Source organism: Spinacia oleracea, chromosome 6 (assembly GCF_020520425.1).
Source record: "Spinacia oleracea cultivar Varoflay chromosome 6, BTI_SOV_V1, whole genome shotgun sequence".
NCBI classification, from domain to species: Eukaryota; Viridiplantae; Streptophyta; class Magnoliopsida; order Caryophyllales; family Amaranthaceae; genus Spinacia; species Spinacia oleracea.
In genome coordinates, this window is record NC_079492.1 from 12,117,374 (window position 1) to 12,132,778 (window position 15,405).

Sequence of the window (15,405 nt, forward strand, 5' to 3'; positions counted from 1 at the left end):
TTAGGTTTCTTAGATAAAGAAACCAATTATCTTACAAGTGTGGTTTCTTAGAAAAATAATAAGAAACCTCATACCTAAAATATATGGTTTCTTATATAATATTATATTTTAGAAGAATCAAAGAAACCGAAGATCTCTCAAAATCAGTTTCTTATGCATATATTGTATTAAATTATCATTTTTATTTTATTTTAAGAATTTACTTTAAGAATCATTTTTATTTTTAAGGAACCAAACTACCGAAGATTAGGGGTTGTGATTTTTCCCCCCTTTGGATTCGTTTAGAAATCGCTTACTGCCTTTAACTCCCCAGTCCCCAAATGAAAGAAAATGAAACCCCTAAATCCCCATTACTCTCTCTAACCTCCCCAGTCTCCCACGCACTCTTCATCTCTCCGATTTCTCAACTTTCTGCAACCCTAAATCCTTCTTTCACTCTTCGCACTCTTGGGAAGATTCTTCATGAATTTCGTTGGTATGTTTTCCCCATATGAATCTCTTTAGTACTATTTTTCATATGAATTTATCTCATGATTTTTTTGGAGTATCAATTTGACTTTTAATAATTGATTGCAATTTGCATCAATCTCTATCGAATTTTCTGATAATTCACTGTTAGTTTCTTTTCTATTTTTCGATTTCAATTGCTGTCCAATTTTATTTTTTCTTTCTTACATTTTCAGCAATTGATATAGTGTTGATAAGTCGCATTCTTCAATCCCTAAAAGTTGGAAAATGTTCTTTTGTATAAGTTTTAATAGTCCGAGAATGCTGCCATCAGTTGTTGCGCTTTCCTTGAACTTAAAGTAATGTTGTAATCTGTCAAATATTGTGTAATCTCGTATCTTTCTCATTAATAACACACGTATATATATAGTACAACTCATTACCTAAACCCTAGATTACATATTAGGTAACATACCATATGTAGGACTCATATTAGGTAACATACCATATTTAGGACTCTACAGAATATTCACAATATAATATCTCCTATATTCTATCTTAACATCCCCCTCAAGGTGGAACATGAAGATCTCGAATGCCCATCTTGTTCAAAAAAAACTCAAATTGCTTCTTCCCCAACGCTTTAGTGACGATATCTGCTAACTGAACCTTCGTCGACAGTCTCGACACATACGACGGGCTGATGACTGCCTTGTCTCACTCTCATCACTACACGTCGTCTCATCGACACCTGTCGTTGCTGAGACGACGTCTGATTCCACTCGACTGGGTGTATAATGTTGTTGTTCCTCCCTCACAGGCGACGACACCCCTTCGTCGACGCCACTAGTCAACGACACGTCCTCATTGTCACCTGTATGCGACAACACTCCCTCAGTATCACCCGTAGGTGACGACACTCCCTCAGTATCACCCGTAGGTGACGACACTCCCTCAGTATCACCCGTATCATATAACATAACTCTATCTCATATGATATTCTATCCTCTAGGATAACTACGTTATCCTTAACTCCCTCCCTCAATCGTAACGGCAGTTTCACGAACGTTGCGATTGGAATCACCATTCTTCGATTAAAAAAAATCGAGCAAGAACGCCATTCTTTTCGAACCTGCACTTTTTTTTTTCTCTCTTGATGAGAACGCCTTTCTTTTCGAACTCACCAATTATCTCAATATGAATACTCGAATTGGACGCGATTCCAAGTACGAGTCTTTTCTCCAACACAAACCTCATCTTCTACCAATTTGCAGCGGAATTATTATATTAATTACGAATCCCGCCGGTGGATTTATTTTTCTAACCCACCGGCAGGGGATAATTTTTTTTTTTTTTGTAGACGGGTCGTAGGATCTCCCTAAGCTCTTGATAAGTTTTAATAGTCCGAGAATGCTGCCATCAGTTGTTGCGCTTTCCTTGAACTTAAAGTAATGTTGTAATCTCATCAATAATCTTGTGTCCCGAGTCCTCAATGCTCTAATACTAAACGAAAATCTTGACTGTTGTCATCAGGCTTCTTTCTTTTGACAAGAAAAACACTGATTTAAACTTGTCTAAGACATTGTATTTTTTGTCCTTGTCTGAAGTTATTTGTCTTTCATCTGAACTTTTGTCATCAGTTCTGGAATGGTACTTCAATAAACCTGATCTAATTGGAAATAACCAAGCCTCGCTATGTTGCCTGTATTTGCTGATGTTAGTAGTTATGAGAAATATTTCATCAATAACAGGCCTAGACGCAAGGCTTTTACCCTGGTTCTCAAAGCTAACTGAACTGGCTTCTGATCTTTAGAGATGTACGATGTGTTGAAGACGTAAAGTTTTGTTCTCTAATTAAGTGATGATAGTATATTAGTACTCCGTAGTATTCTTTCTAGTAAATAATAAAAAGGTTATTTATCAACTGATGCAAAACCATTACCTATATATATCATATATGTTCATGGTTACGACTTAAGATTTACCAGCAAGTGAAAGATATACTCCGTACTAACAAGTTATTCTATAGGCAGTGTTCTGCAGACTAAGGAACCTTGAGGAGCTGGATCTAAGCAGGAACAAAGTTGATGGACGACTACAACTCTATCTTGGTCATTTAACTTCCCTACATCTTCTGCAACTAGAAGAGAATAATCATCGAGGAAGAATTCCTGCATCTTTGTTCACCAAACCTTGTTTCTCTTGAGTACGTCTCAAGTTAATTATTGACATTAATCGTATTTAAGTCTTAGAAACAATGGTTGTCTAATAACTCCTTATCTGGTGAACTATCGAATATATCATATTGGTGTTGGCTGTGTAGCATTGACAATTTTCAAGCTTTCAAACAACTATTAACAATGAACTTCTTCCTCAATCTTCTAACAGGATCAATTCCTGACAGCTTGTCCTACTTGAGTCGAATCGAAAGACCAGGTCGTTGCAAGCATCATTAAGCATTCTGAGCCAAGGATCAGGTCCGCCTACTGTGAACTCGCCTGGGGCAATTAGAAAGGTCAGTCCACTTGCTCCTGCATATACATTTTTTTTGTTGTTGTTAGTAAGTAAACAATAATGCCACATTTTTCTACCAGCCTGAAATGCGATGGTAATTGTTGCACAAAAATGTGTAGAAAATTTTGTAAAAGGAGTGATTCCAACTTCTGTGTCTGAAATTTGAATACATAGCTAAATTTTATGGACATATGCGGTTTTGAAATGTGCAAATGAGGTGCAACTATTTTCGTATTGTGTAAAGCTCAGACTCAAATATGCAGGCTGGATTTTCTAGGACGTTTTTATGGCTTTGTATGGCTTTTTGATGTTTGGGGGTTCAGCTGCAGAACTGATTAATTCAGCTTTACCGGGAAATACTGTTGTTGCCCAGCCTCAGGCTTACGCTCTGGTAAGTGGTAACATCCACTTGGACTAGAATAAATTACATCTTAATATTCCTATGTTGTTTTCATGAAACTGACAAAATTACTTGATTGGTTTTTCACGAGGAGGTATATGTACTGGTTTTCATTTACTGATGGGTCGAATTTCTCAGTTTTTGAAGTTTGGGAAAAATGCCGGAGTGTTGTTGTTGGAGATCCGGTTTACATCGCCACCGTCCTTGAGTACCTAGCTTGTTTCGATCTGAGGTATTTTCTCTCTCCTTACCGTGATTTCCATATTCAATTGATTTTGTAACTTTTTAATACTGTTTTAATGAATCTAGGGTTTAATTGTGTTAGTTGGTGATTTTGATTATTTTTTTTTCGATTGTTTAGAACTCTTAGTTTAGGATTTTGATTTCAGATGCTTGTTGTTGTTTTATTGGAGTGATTTAAACATATGCGTATATATTATCAAAGGAAGCAGGTAGCGCACTTCGATTTGACGGAGTCTCTGGCTTAGGGTCCGGCCATCATGTCATTTTAACGCTGAAGCGTGCAACAAGCAATGCATCGTTATGGATTGGGTTAATTTCAGCAGAAGCAGTGCATCCAGTATTCTCATCTGTGTAATTACTTAAGTTGGTACTTGTATCCATCTTCCCTTCAATCATTGCCCATTTTGTGTTCTCGATTATCTCTTTCTTCCTAGTTTCAACATACACCTGAAATATGAATTGTACAGAGTTCTCGATATCAATCTTAAGGTTTGAATTGTTTTTGTTTGCTCTTGATTAAACTACAAATATAATCTTTGGCTTGTAGGCTTGTAAATGATAGTAATTTGAAGTTTTAAGTTTTATAGATTCTAATTTATTAAATAACAACCAAAAATTGCCGACATCTTACCCGGTTTTTTACTTCAATTTCTTTGGTGAATTGTCTCTGAGAGATGAAATTTTGTACCTTGGCATACATATATCATATATGTTTCGATTATTATTGAGTTAAATTCTTGTCTATCGTTGTTTTCTTGTAACTTCAAGCTATGTACTAAACAAATAGTCTAGAATTTAGACCGGATATCAGAGCGGTTAGAAAACTGAAGTAAATATACAAGTTACATATAGTGCAGTTTTTAATGTGCTATCCTGTGTGTACAAGTTTCTTGCAGCAAGTTTAAAGATTACAGATCCATGCCGTTACTTCTGGTGTTAGAAGTTACCAGTAGAGTGAACATGTTACAGGCCAATGCACATTGTTTACCGTAAAGTTTGCATTTTCTCTGTTGTTTTTGAGTCCGAGGATCAGTACATCGTCTTTGCAGCATTGTAATTTGGATCTTATTCTGTGATGGCTAGAAAACCTTATCAGACTCACAGGAGTTTTCTTGTAATATTCTTTATACTTCATATTACTTTACTACTCCGTAGTCCTTAATCCATGTTCATTTATTTTCAGACTGAGATTCCGGCTCTAGTTAATTAGCAGGTCATCCCAGAGTAACTACCCTATAAGTTGCATAACCTCTACCTATTGTACTCTCCTCTGTTCCTGCTACCAACTCATCTCAATCATCTGCTGCTGGTGTTGCTACTGGTGTTGCAGCTGGTGTTGCTGCTGGTGCTGGTCTAGCAGTGTTTTGTGCTGGCAGGTCTATGCTACTGAGGTACTTCATCTCTCATACTTTAATTTCAAAGTTTGTCTTATTTTGCGTCTCTCTTATGCTGAGCATTCAGCATTGTCTGAATTTGTTGGTCAATTGGTGAATCTCATCACATGTATGATCTTTAGTCCATTGTCGAGAAATGTCTTGAAGACTTATTTGATAGATCCTGAGATTGGTCTTTTTATTTAAAATATTCCCCATGTGCTTAAATATGTAATATCTGCACAATTACTTGGAAACAAATACAGTTAAATGCTGCAACACATTGAAGTTTAACCTGTATGCAACCAAGAAACAAGAGTATAAATACAGTTAAATCCTGTATGCAACCAAGAAACAAGAGTATAAATCCTGAAATCCAATATAATGATTACATCACGGAAAATTGTAACTTGAAATTAATTGAACATGGACATGAGTCACTGACCTCCTAGAAACACAGGCAGACAAATAATAGGTGTACATGAATTTAATATGATAAAGTGTATAATTCAATAAAAATAGGGTTTTGTTTAATACAGTATTAAAGAATAAAATCAAGAAGGTGCAATCGAAACTCTATCAACCTGATTTATCTTCTGTGTCTTCCGTGGCAGCTAACTTGATTTATCTCTCTCCTTCTTCCCTCCCCTTAATTATGTTGCTTATGCATTTAAATTCATCAAATCTCCCAGTGTTCTGTTGTTCGTCTAGGTTAGTTTTATTTTGTTGTGTTATGAATTGAATTGATGCTGATTAGTAATTTAGAGAGATTGAATTTAATGTATTTCACTGCTTTAATTCCTAATGTTGAGCGGAATTAATGAAGATTCTGAGTTAGGATGGTATTGAATGTATCTTACTGCAAATACTTTGGTCTTCAGTTTGTTTGAGTCGGAACATGAAGAGTATTTTTGTTGTGTTCTTGGTTGCTTGGCTAAGACTTCTTAATATGATAACCTATTTCCTTGATCCCGGGAAAGTTTTACCTGATTCGTGAATTGATGGAACTAAAATTCCATATTTTCATTCGTGTGATTTTACTTATTGATTGTGAGGAATTCTGTTTTTATATTTGTCTGGTGATTGTGTATGTAGACATGGTTAGCTCCCAACTAAAAACTCCACATGTATCACACTGGTCGTGAGTCAAGGGTTATTACAGTCCCATCTAAAAAAAATTTATGTTTGATTTTTTGAAAAATAAATAAGGGAAAATAAATTTATCATTGCTAATACACCAAACAGCAAAAAATCTGCCCTAATAAAAAACATTTCTAGACACCATAACAAATTTCAACTTCCATTCGGCTCTATATCCTTTAACATATACCTATTTTAATCGTTTTTATGTCTTGTATGCAGTACTTTCCTCAAGTTCCTGCCACTTATTCTCAAGCGATGATTGACGAGACACGGGATACTTTGGTTACATATTTTTCAAGCAAAAACAAGTTTTCAATGATCAGATTGGTGAAGATGAAGAAAATGATATTTTGGACGTTGATCATGAATGATCTTTGTAGCTAGTTCATATTGACACTTTCTAACAAATGTTTTGCGAATCTCATAGCAAGTTAATACATTTGATGTATTCTTTTGGATTTAAGCTTGTGATTGGAGTTTGGAGAATGTTATATATTACAGTAGTTTTATTTAATTTATTGTTTTGGAGAACAAAAAGGTATATTGGTCGGTTTGGAGTATTTTTATGCATATATATAATATAGAGTTAATGGATTTTTACCATTAAATTGAGCCAATTTGGATATTGGATGGAATCTAATAGGTACCATATAATTTGAAAATATATTATCTGTCACTAATGTATTGGTTGTACCAGCCATTTAAAATTTAATAATAAAAAAAAATCAAATATTTAATAAATCTGGTTTCTTAGATTGCACGTTTATAATAGAGGAGCATCAAAGAAACCGTAGATCTTAAAATACAGTCTCTTTAAAATAAAAAAACAAAGGAACCGCACTTCGTAACCAAGTGGTTTCCTAGTACAGTCAAAGTAACCGCATATTTCCTCAATTCGATCTCTTTTTCTTTGTATTTAAATTCACATGAAATGAGATTTCATCTAAGAAACCAGTTTTCTGCCACAATCGGTTTCTTAAATAAATCAAAGAAACCAGGCCAAAACTCCGGTCTCTTATGCTAAGAGACCTACTACCTAGGCACCGTATGAAGTGAGGTTTCTTTGCCTTGTTTTACCCGGTTTCTTAGGCTATTTTTGTAGTAGTGCGACCAGTGTGTTATCCAAAGAATAAATTAAATAAAACTACTGTAACATAACATTCTCCTAACTCATATCACAAGTTCAAATCCAAATTAAGTACAACAAATTTTTTAACTTGCTACGTGACAGGCGATTTTCGCGTCGTTATACGAAAACCACCTAATCAAACAAAATCAGAACACCTAACTAACCAACTATATTGATTATAGCGGTAAGTTCGGGATCGTCCCAAGAGAATGAATATGTTTGACTCTTCAATCTAATGCGTTCAAAAGCTAATTCGAATGGAAAATGAGTTTGAGTATTAAACTAATGAAAGCAAGAAAAGCACGAAATACAAACAAGTAAAGAAATTCTAGAGATTTCGGGAATCGGCAATGGAAATTGGATTAAGGGAAGAACAAGGTCAAAACAATCATGATTATGCAAAGACTTGATTCATAGGGGAATAGAAACTAAAGACGTACTCGCCACCTCTCGGATAGAGCACGCGAAGCATCTAATCTATGGAAAAGCTTTCGCATAGTCCTAAACTAGACCACTTGCATATAAGACCTACTATTCACTTGCATAAAAGAGGTTCACAATGTCTTGTCAAACCTAAACTATGCATTCCAATCAATTCTAATCAACTAGCATTTGCAACTACTACTTAATTAGTCATGGATATCCTATCATCAACTCACATTTAATCACAACATCGATCATGAATTTCCCTATAATTTCCCAAATTCAATCCCAAGGCTTCACCCTAAATCTCTAGACTACGAACTACTCAATTAGCATAATTAAAACTAAGACTAAACTAAAACGAATCCTAATCATGAAACTAAACAAGCAAATCGAACTAATTCAATCAACTAAATCAAACATGAAAATTCAAAGCCAAAATCCAACAAAACTCCATCGAAAATATTCAAAATTCAAATCACAATAACCAAGCATAAACTAATTAAGCAATAAGATCAAAACAATTAAAGAACCAAAGAGAGAAATTATACCATTAGAAGTTGAATTGAAGCCAAAAAAATGAAGAATAAAAATCTGAAAATGAAGAACAAACAAAAAAACCCCAAACCAAAGAGAAAATAATCTGAAATTTTGTGTTTGTAATTCATAAAATTGAGATCTATACTTCAAAAATCGAAAAGCTAAATATCTAAACTCCTCGCTACTATTCTAACATGCACTAGTAGAAAAAACCCTTATTGCAGCGGGCTTTTAGACCCCTGTTGCAGCGTACATCGTATGCTGCAACTGGGGGGCCTGCAACAAGTCTGACCTTTTTGCAGCGTACAATGTTCGCTGCAAAAAGTGGTTTTTTGCAGCGTACATATGTATGTACGCTGCAACAAGTGCCAAAAAATTGGCAAAAATTTGGACTTGTTGCAGCGTACATATATATGTACGCTGCAAAAAAACTCAACTTTTTGCAGCGTACATATATTTGTACGCTGCAACAAGTCTGGAATTTTGCGAAATTCTTTTCCCTTGTTGCAGCGTACAATATATATGTACGCTGCAACAAAGCAATTTTGGCGGGAAAATTCTAATCTTGTTTAGGGATACCTAGAGTGCCTTGCACCAAATATAGAAACCTGTCAAAACAATAATAGAATAACGCAACCTGTATAACAAATATAAAAACAACAACTGGAGTTTTGTATATTTCCCAAAACCAAAAGTGCACATACCGATACATTTAAATATATTTACGTTCCAATTTCAACGTACGCATACATTTTAACATAAAAGATTGTTCTATAACATCTAAACCAACTCGATCAAGCGCCCTCAGGTCAATAATAAATACTTGGTGGTAAAAAACTTCGCCCATTGCTCACGAACCACATCAATTTCCTCACTAGCATAAGGCGCATTCCTCGGAGTGTAGACCTTTACAAAAACAGAAATTTCAATTAAACATTAGTTTAAATACAAATTAAACATCACATTTTAACATTCAAGCAACTAATGACAATGTCCTAATAGTCTAAAATGAGTCCTTAGGTTTTTTAGTTCAAAGTTGGGAGCGAAAATGTCATTTTAGCATAAATATGACCTATAGCGACCCAATGAGCCTTAAAGGTGCATAAATAGATTGGAACGAGTCTTATAAAGTTAAAATTATGCATATTAAACATGTAATAAGTTTAAAATGAGTTCTTAGGTTCTTTATTTTAAAGTTGGGAGCGAAAATGTCTCATTTTAGCCTAAATATGACCTATAACGATCAAACAAACATTAAATGTGCATAAATAGATTAGAATAAGTCTTAGAAACTTAAAACTAAGCATATTAATCGTATAATAAGTTTAAAATGAGTCCTTAGGTTCTTAAGTTCAAAGTTGGGATCAAAAATGTCATTTTAGCCTAAATATGACCTATAACGATCAAACAAGCATTAATGTGCATAAATAGATTAGAATAAGTTTTAGAAACTTAAAACTAAGCATATTAATCATATAATAAGTTTAAAATGAGTCCTTAGGTTCTTAAGTTCAAAGTTGGGAGCGAAAATGCCATTTTAGCCTAAATATGACCTATAACAATCAAACAAGCATTAAATGTGCATAAATAGATTAGAATAAGTCTTAGAAACTTAAACTAAGCATATTAATCATATAATAAGTTTAAAATGAGTCCTTATGTTCTTAAGTTCAGAGTTGAGAGCGAAAATGTCATTTTAGCCTAAATATGACCTATAACGACCCAATGAGCCTTATAGGTGCATAAATAGATTGGAACGAGTCTTATGAAGTTAATATGTTTCTTGTTTTTGACAACTATTTTCATTAATCAAGTTTCAGGTATTATTTTCATTTTTGTCTTTTCTTCGTTTTATGCTTTTAGATTGTTTAATTATTGTTCTTCGTTATTCATTAAACCCTAATTTGTCTTCTATTAATATCATGATGAATTATTCAATGTCTTTAATTTCTTTAAAAATGTGTGAGTAGTCTAATTATATGGTTTTAAGGGATACATGAATACATGAAAGGGGTTGACTTTATTGCTTTCAATTATTGATTAATTTACTATTTCTCCTATTGCTTCTTTTGGATTCTTGTCAATCTTGTTTGGCCAGACTTTATTGATTAAGTGTTGCAATATTATATTATAATCTCACCTCATGTAACATAATCTGGGTTTGTTACAGCTTAAGGCAGCTAGGGTGTAAGATGTAATACGGGATTGTATTAATTATTTACTTTCTCTCTCCATACGTCTCTACTATCTCTCCCTAAACAATTCTCTCTAAGCTGCAGTTCTGAAATCACCACTGTTGTTTTCAAGTTTTCAAACAGCATAATTCTTCTGTTTTCTACATTTATAAACTTTTAATAACATTACATGTTATTGCAGAAACTCTAAATTTGGCTAAAGTTCAAACAATGAACTCCACATAAATATTTGCAAGGGAACATACCAAGCATTTTAAAATTGACAAACATGCATGACAAATAACCAAAACAGCAAAACACAAAGGGGTCATAAAATCAATCTGGTCAAGTATGTTCAGTGGTTCATCTAGATACTCGATAATTTAAGCCAATCAGTTTACCAGATTGTTTCTGGAGTGCTGGTTAATGGACGAGAAAGGTTCTCCATTTCTTCTTCCTTCTTGGCTAAAGCTGCTTTGAGGTTGGAAACCTAGCACAGAACAGAGTGATCACATGCTTCAACTGTCAGTTCAAACTTCAGAGACAGTAAGTTAACTATAAGGAAGTCAACAACTGTAAATACCTGCTCTTTTAAGTCTTTTGTGTCTGCATTGTCTTGGTTTGCCCGAGCAGCACCAAGCTCCCCTGTAGATACACGCTAAGCAAATCCTAAAATTAATACGGAGTATATCTTTTGTAAATCAAAATGTTGAAAAAGTTATCTGGAACAACTTTGAGCAAATATTTAGAGACCGATGGACATGCTCACCAGTATTCGATGTTCCTGTGAGGAGGAAAACCCGTCAGACAGCAGCCCAAATTGTTGGCTATCCTAGTTGCATCTCATTATGGAAAATGCAAGTAACTGATGTGCAGATCAGTACGTGCAGATCAGTAGCCAACTTAGCTGCCACAACTTTCAGATTGGGACCTTGCGCCTGCTCACTCTACCATAAACAACATTGAGTTCAGGTATTGCTGCAGATCAATCCAGATCACTAGGGGCACAAGCAGCATCGAGAGTTGATGTAAGCTTCTTCATGCAGGGAGAAAGAAATAGAAGTCGAAACCAAACAAATTAAGAAGATATGTTGCAGAAATAAATCTAAGGCAGAAGTTATAGAAGATTCAAGAATTAAGAGATACTTATATGTACGGCATACCGTAGTGTCCAGAGCAGACCGTCATAATAAGAATGATCCACATTGGCATCAAACAGGATTCTACAGAATAACAGATATAACAGTGACCATTAAAACAAAGAATCTCCAAAATTGAAATTGCTAAACAAAAAAAGAAGTTTAAGAAGCCATTGACAACAGCAATAGCTCTAGTTTATTCCAGATATAGGAAGGCCTGCTTTTTGTTTCCTTGTCTTTAAAATAAAATAAAACAGCAACAACTCAAGCATGTATACATTTATTCCATTGGCAGGATCTGTGCAGGCCAAGTAAATACAGTTTTACCTCTAACCAACTAACCCAAAAATGACACTAAAAGTGCAGTATAATATATTATAAATAATGATGCTACGTAATAATGACATGAGAAAAGCTTATACCGAGTTACTGACTTACACCCCTGTACCATAAAACTCTGATAGGGGGTGGGGGGGGAGATAAATTGTTTCAAAAGAAAAAAGGTACACTCAGACAATTGAGAAGATTGAACAAACAAGAGTCGGGAGAAGTACACCTGTACACAGCTAACTGGGCCAACCCTCATAGAGAAAAAAAACTCAAGAGATAAAAAATTAGATATTAAATAATGAATAAAGTAAAGATTATTGTAAAGAGTCCTGTTTCTCTTAGTCATGCTTGCTAGAAGTGCAATGCATGATGCTATGAATTTGGTATGAAATAGGATACAATGATATCCCTCAAAGATACATGTATAATATGGAAACAATGATCAACAAGACCTTACTATTGTTGACCATGCTACAAACTATTAATAATATTATTCTCCATCACCAGGGACTTAGCTAGAGAAAACACGATTAAATAAACCATTAATTTAATAGTATAAATCACATAGTTACCTTCTTCGACCAACTGATAAGGCATAAATACAAATCTCTCTCTGGTTCTTCAAATATTGGCCTGCAAAATATCAAAAAAAGCTAAAAGTTCCTGACTGTCTAACAGTTTAGAAATTGTTTTGCCCTTAGACTATTCTTATCAAAATAAAAACGAAAATCAAAACGAAAATCAAAACGAAAATCAAAAACGAAAATCAAAACGAAAATCAAAACGAAAATAAAAAAAAATAATCAAAACGAAAATCAAAAACTAAAATTGAACCCTAATCTGAAAACGAAAATAAAAAACGAAAATAAAAATTGAACACACCATACCGAAACCACCGGAACCACGACGCCGAGCAACCACCGGAACCACGACGCGACGGGGAGATGCTGAACCCCCGGCCGACCAAGAATATATCTTTCAGTGACAGGCCGCGCGAGAATTGAACGGGATGGGGGAGATGAGGCGAGAACACCACACACCGGCGAAGACAGCGACGCAGGGCTGAGCAACGCTTGGGTTCGACGGCGACGCAGGGCTGAGTTCGACGGCGACGCAGGGCTGAGTTCGACGGCTGAGTTCGACGGCTTGCTTGGATATTTGTTTAAGGGAAAAAGCTTGGAGCTAGAAGAGAAGGAACAACGTACGTTTGAGCCCGCTCGTTTGAGCGCGGTTTGTTGCAACCTAGGAAAGTAAAAAATTTTGAAACGCGGACTTGTTGCAGCGGGCAATAACATGTACGCTGCAATAAAGTCGGGTTGTTGCTGCGGGCTTTTATTTTGTACGCTGCAACAAACACATTTGCTGCGAACAACTAAAATGTACGCTGCGATAACCCTTTAAAGGGTTTGACCCGCGTTGACCGACTGGTTGTTGAAGCGTATTTATACATGTACGCTGCAACAAGGGGGCTGCAACAGGGGTTTTTTCTACTAGTGATGCTCCTGCTGGTCTACTGCTCGACCCCAAGAGAAACCAAACCGCAAAAACAGGAACCAAAAACGAAGAGAAAATTCGAATCTGAAAACGAAAATCAAAGGGCTAAAAACTGAAATTCCATCTAATCTACTGCTAAATCTATTCTAAATCGTCGCTGCTCGACTCTAAAACCTAATTTCGAAAACTAAAAGAAACCTAAAACTAACTACTCCCAAAATCGTTGTTTGCTGCTGCTTAAATATAACTCGCAGCGCTGGCCGGTGCGAGCGCGGTGGCCGGAGGTGCGGGCGCACCAAAAGGGAACTCCAATTTCTTAGTTCATGGCAGGAACTTTTTGAGTGCGAGTTTGGTGAGGCTGCAGGCGCGGTGGTCTTTGGTGTGGGCGCACCACTTGTGCGCTGCTGTTGTGGGCGCAGCAATGTATGTGTGGGCGCACACCCTACCAAGGCTGCCTAGGTTGGTGCTCGCTTGTGTGCTCGTGGCATGCCCATGGGACTGTCAGTGCATCGTATAGCATTCGTCGCTACCCATCGTCAAGCATCGTATAGCACGCAATGATATCGTCGCTGTACACAATAAAGCATCGTATAGCTCATTAGAAAATCGCCTAGCACATTAAAAAATCGTATAGCACAACGACGATTCGGAAAACACGTTATTAATTCGGAAAACACTTTATTAATTCGTATCACATTTTTACAAATCGTAAATCATTTCAATCGTCGTCTAAGCTTAAATTCACATTACATAACACGTTAATACTCCAAACGACCCTACGCTATGAAAGTGAGCATAAAAGGCACATTTAGAGCAAAAACGGCTAAAATATACGCAAGACGAGATAATGTTACGATTAATGCAAAAACGCGATAAACGAACTAAAAAATGATAAAACTAAGTAAAATAATAATAAAATCCTAATAAAATGAAATAAAATCCTAGGCTAAGAGCGACATTTAATGTCGCTCATCAAACTCCCCCAAGCTAAACCTTTGCTTGTCCCCAAGCAAAGCTAGAATAAAAACGGGAAGGAGAATGAGCTCATTTATTTGAAATCAAAATTACGAAAATAAGAACTACAAGAATGCACACTAACTCACTGTCGTAGGAATCACGGTTGCATTTAAGCACATGCAACAAGCTCTTTGAACCCCGCAATCGCTCAAGAGGGCGAGTGAGATCTCGCAAGGGTTTCCAAAGAGTTCAACCCATAACTCTTCCAAAAACTCAATCAAGGCAAGACCTAAAAGGAAAACAAACCAAGAAAAGGAAAGAAAATAAAAGAAAAAGAAAAGAAAGGAAAATAAAAGGAAAGGAAAAAAAATAAAATTAAATTACAAAATCCAAGAAAATGGCCCTTATTATGGAACGAGCGCAAAAGAATGCTAATATTACTAACTAAATAAACGAATGCACGCTAACCAATGTCCTAAGTCGAGTGAAAGATTCAACTGCCAAGCAAAGAGAACTAAGGGCAAGCACTTATCAATTCCCCTTCAACCGAGCATACCACGTCAAATCTCTAGATCCCATCTACCCTTAAGAATAGTTTCTCAAGACGCCCCGAAGGCGCCGGAAAACAAGAATTGCAAAGGAGAAGAGAAGGTTACTCGACATCTTAGCATGACAATCCCATTCCATAAACTTGACCAAGTCCTCCCTCCACCGACAAGGACTCAACTCAAAAGGATCAAGAGGACTTTTTAGGGTGTAATGTAGGCTAGGGGTAAGGTGTGGAACAAATTTGGTAATTGGTGCTCATACCTAAAGTGAAGCGCAATGAATGAACTCAACTCAAGCAAATCGAACCAAAACAAACTCATACCACTTATTTGGGGCACCCCCAAGCTTATTCAACAACAAAACTAAACTAAAACTCTTTTTGAAATTTTCCTTGATTTGATTTTCTCTTATTTTTTTTGTGTTTCAATTGAAACTTTTCTCATTGCCTTGTTTTTCTCTATTTTTGGCTTTTTCAAAACTTTCCTTTCTCTTTTTGCTTTTGCTTATTTATTCACTATATACAACATATTTCCCAAACTTTGCCATTCAT

General features: G+C 35.7%; 1 long non-coding RNA gene across 5 annotated transcripts; it reads left to right on the forward strand.

Moving 5' to 3' along the window:
* Window positions 1-243: 243 nt before the first annotated feature.
* Window positions 244-6,714, forward strand: LOC110785913 (uncharacterized). Of its 5 annotated transcripts, none has more exons than XR_002532733.2 (8): window positions 244-475; window positions 2,481-2,653; window positions 2,836-2,962; window positions 3,225-3,352; window positions 3,500-3,593; window positions 3,807-3,971; window positions 4,788-4,995; window positions 6,340-6,714. It is a non-coding gene; the product is annotated as an uncharacterized lncRNA (long non-coding RNA). The 5 variants fall into 5 exon arrangements; XR_008922624.1 differs by having other exon boundaries at window positions 245-475; window positions 2,477-2,653; XR_008922626.1 differs by having other exon boundaries at window positions 245-475; window positions 2,477-2,653; window positions 3,285-3,352.
* Window positions 6,715-15,405: the final 8,691 nt, after the last annotated feature.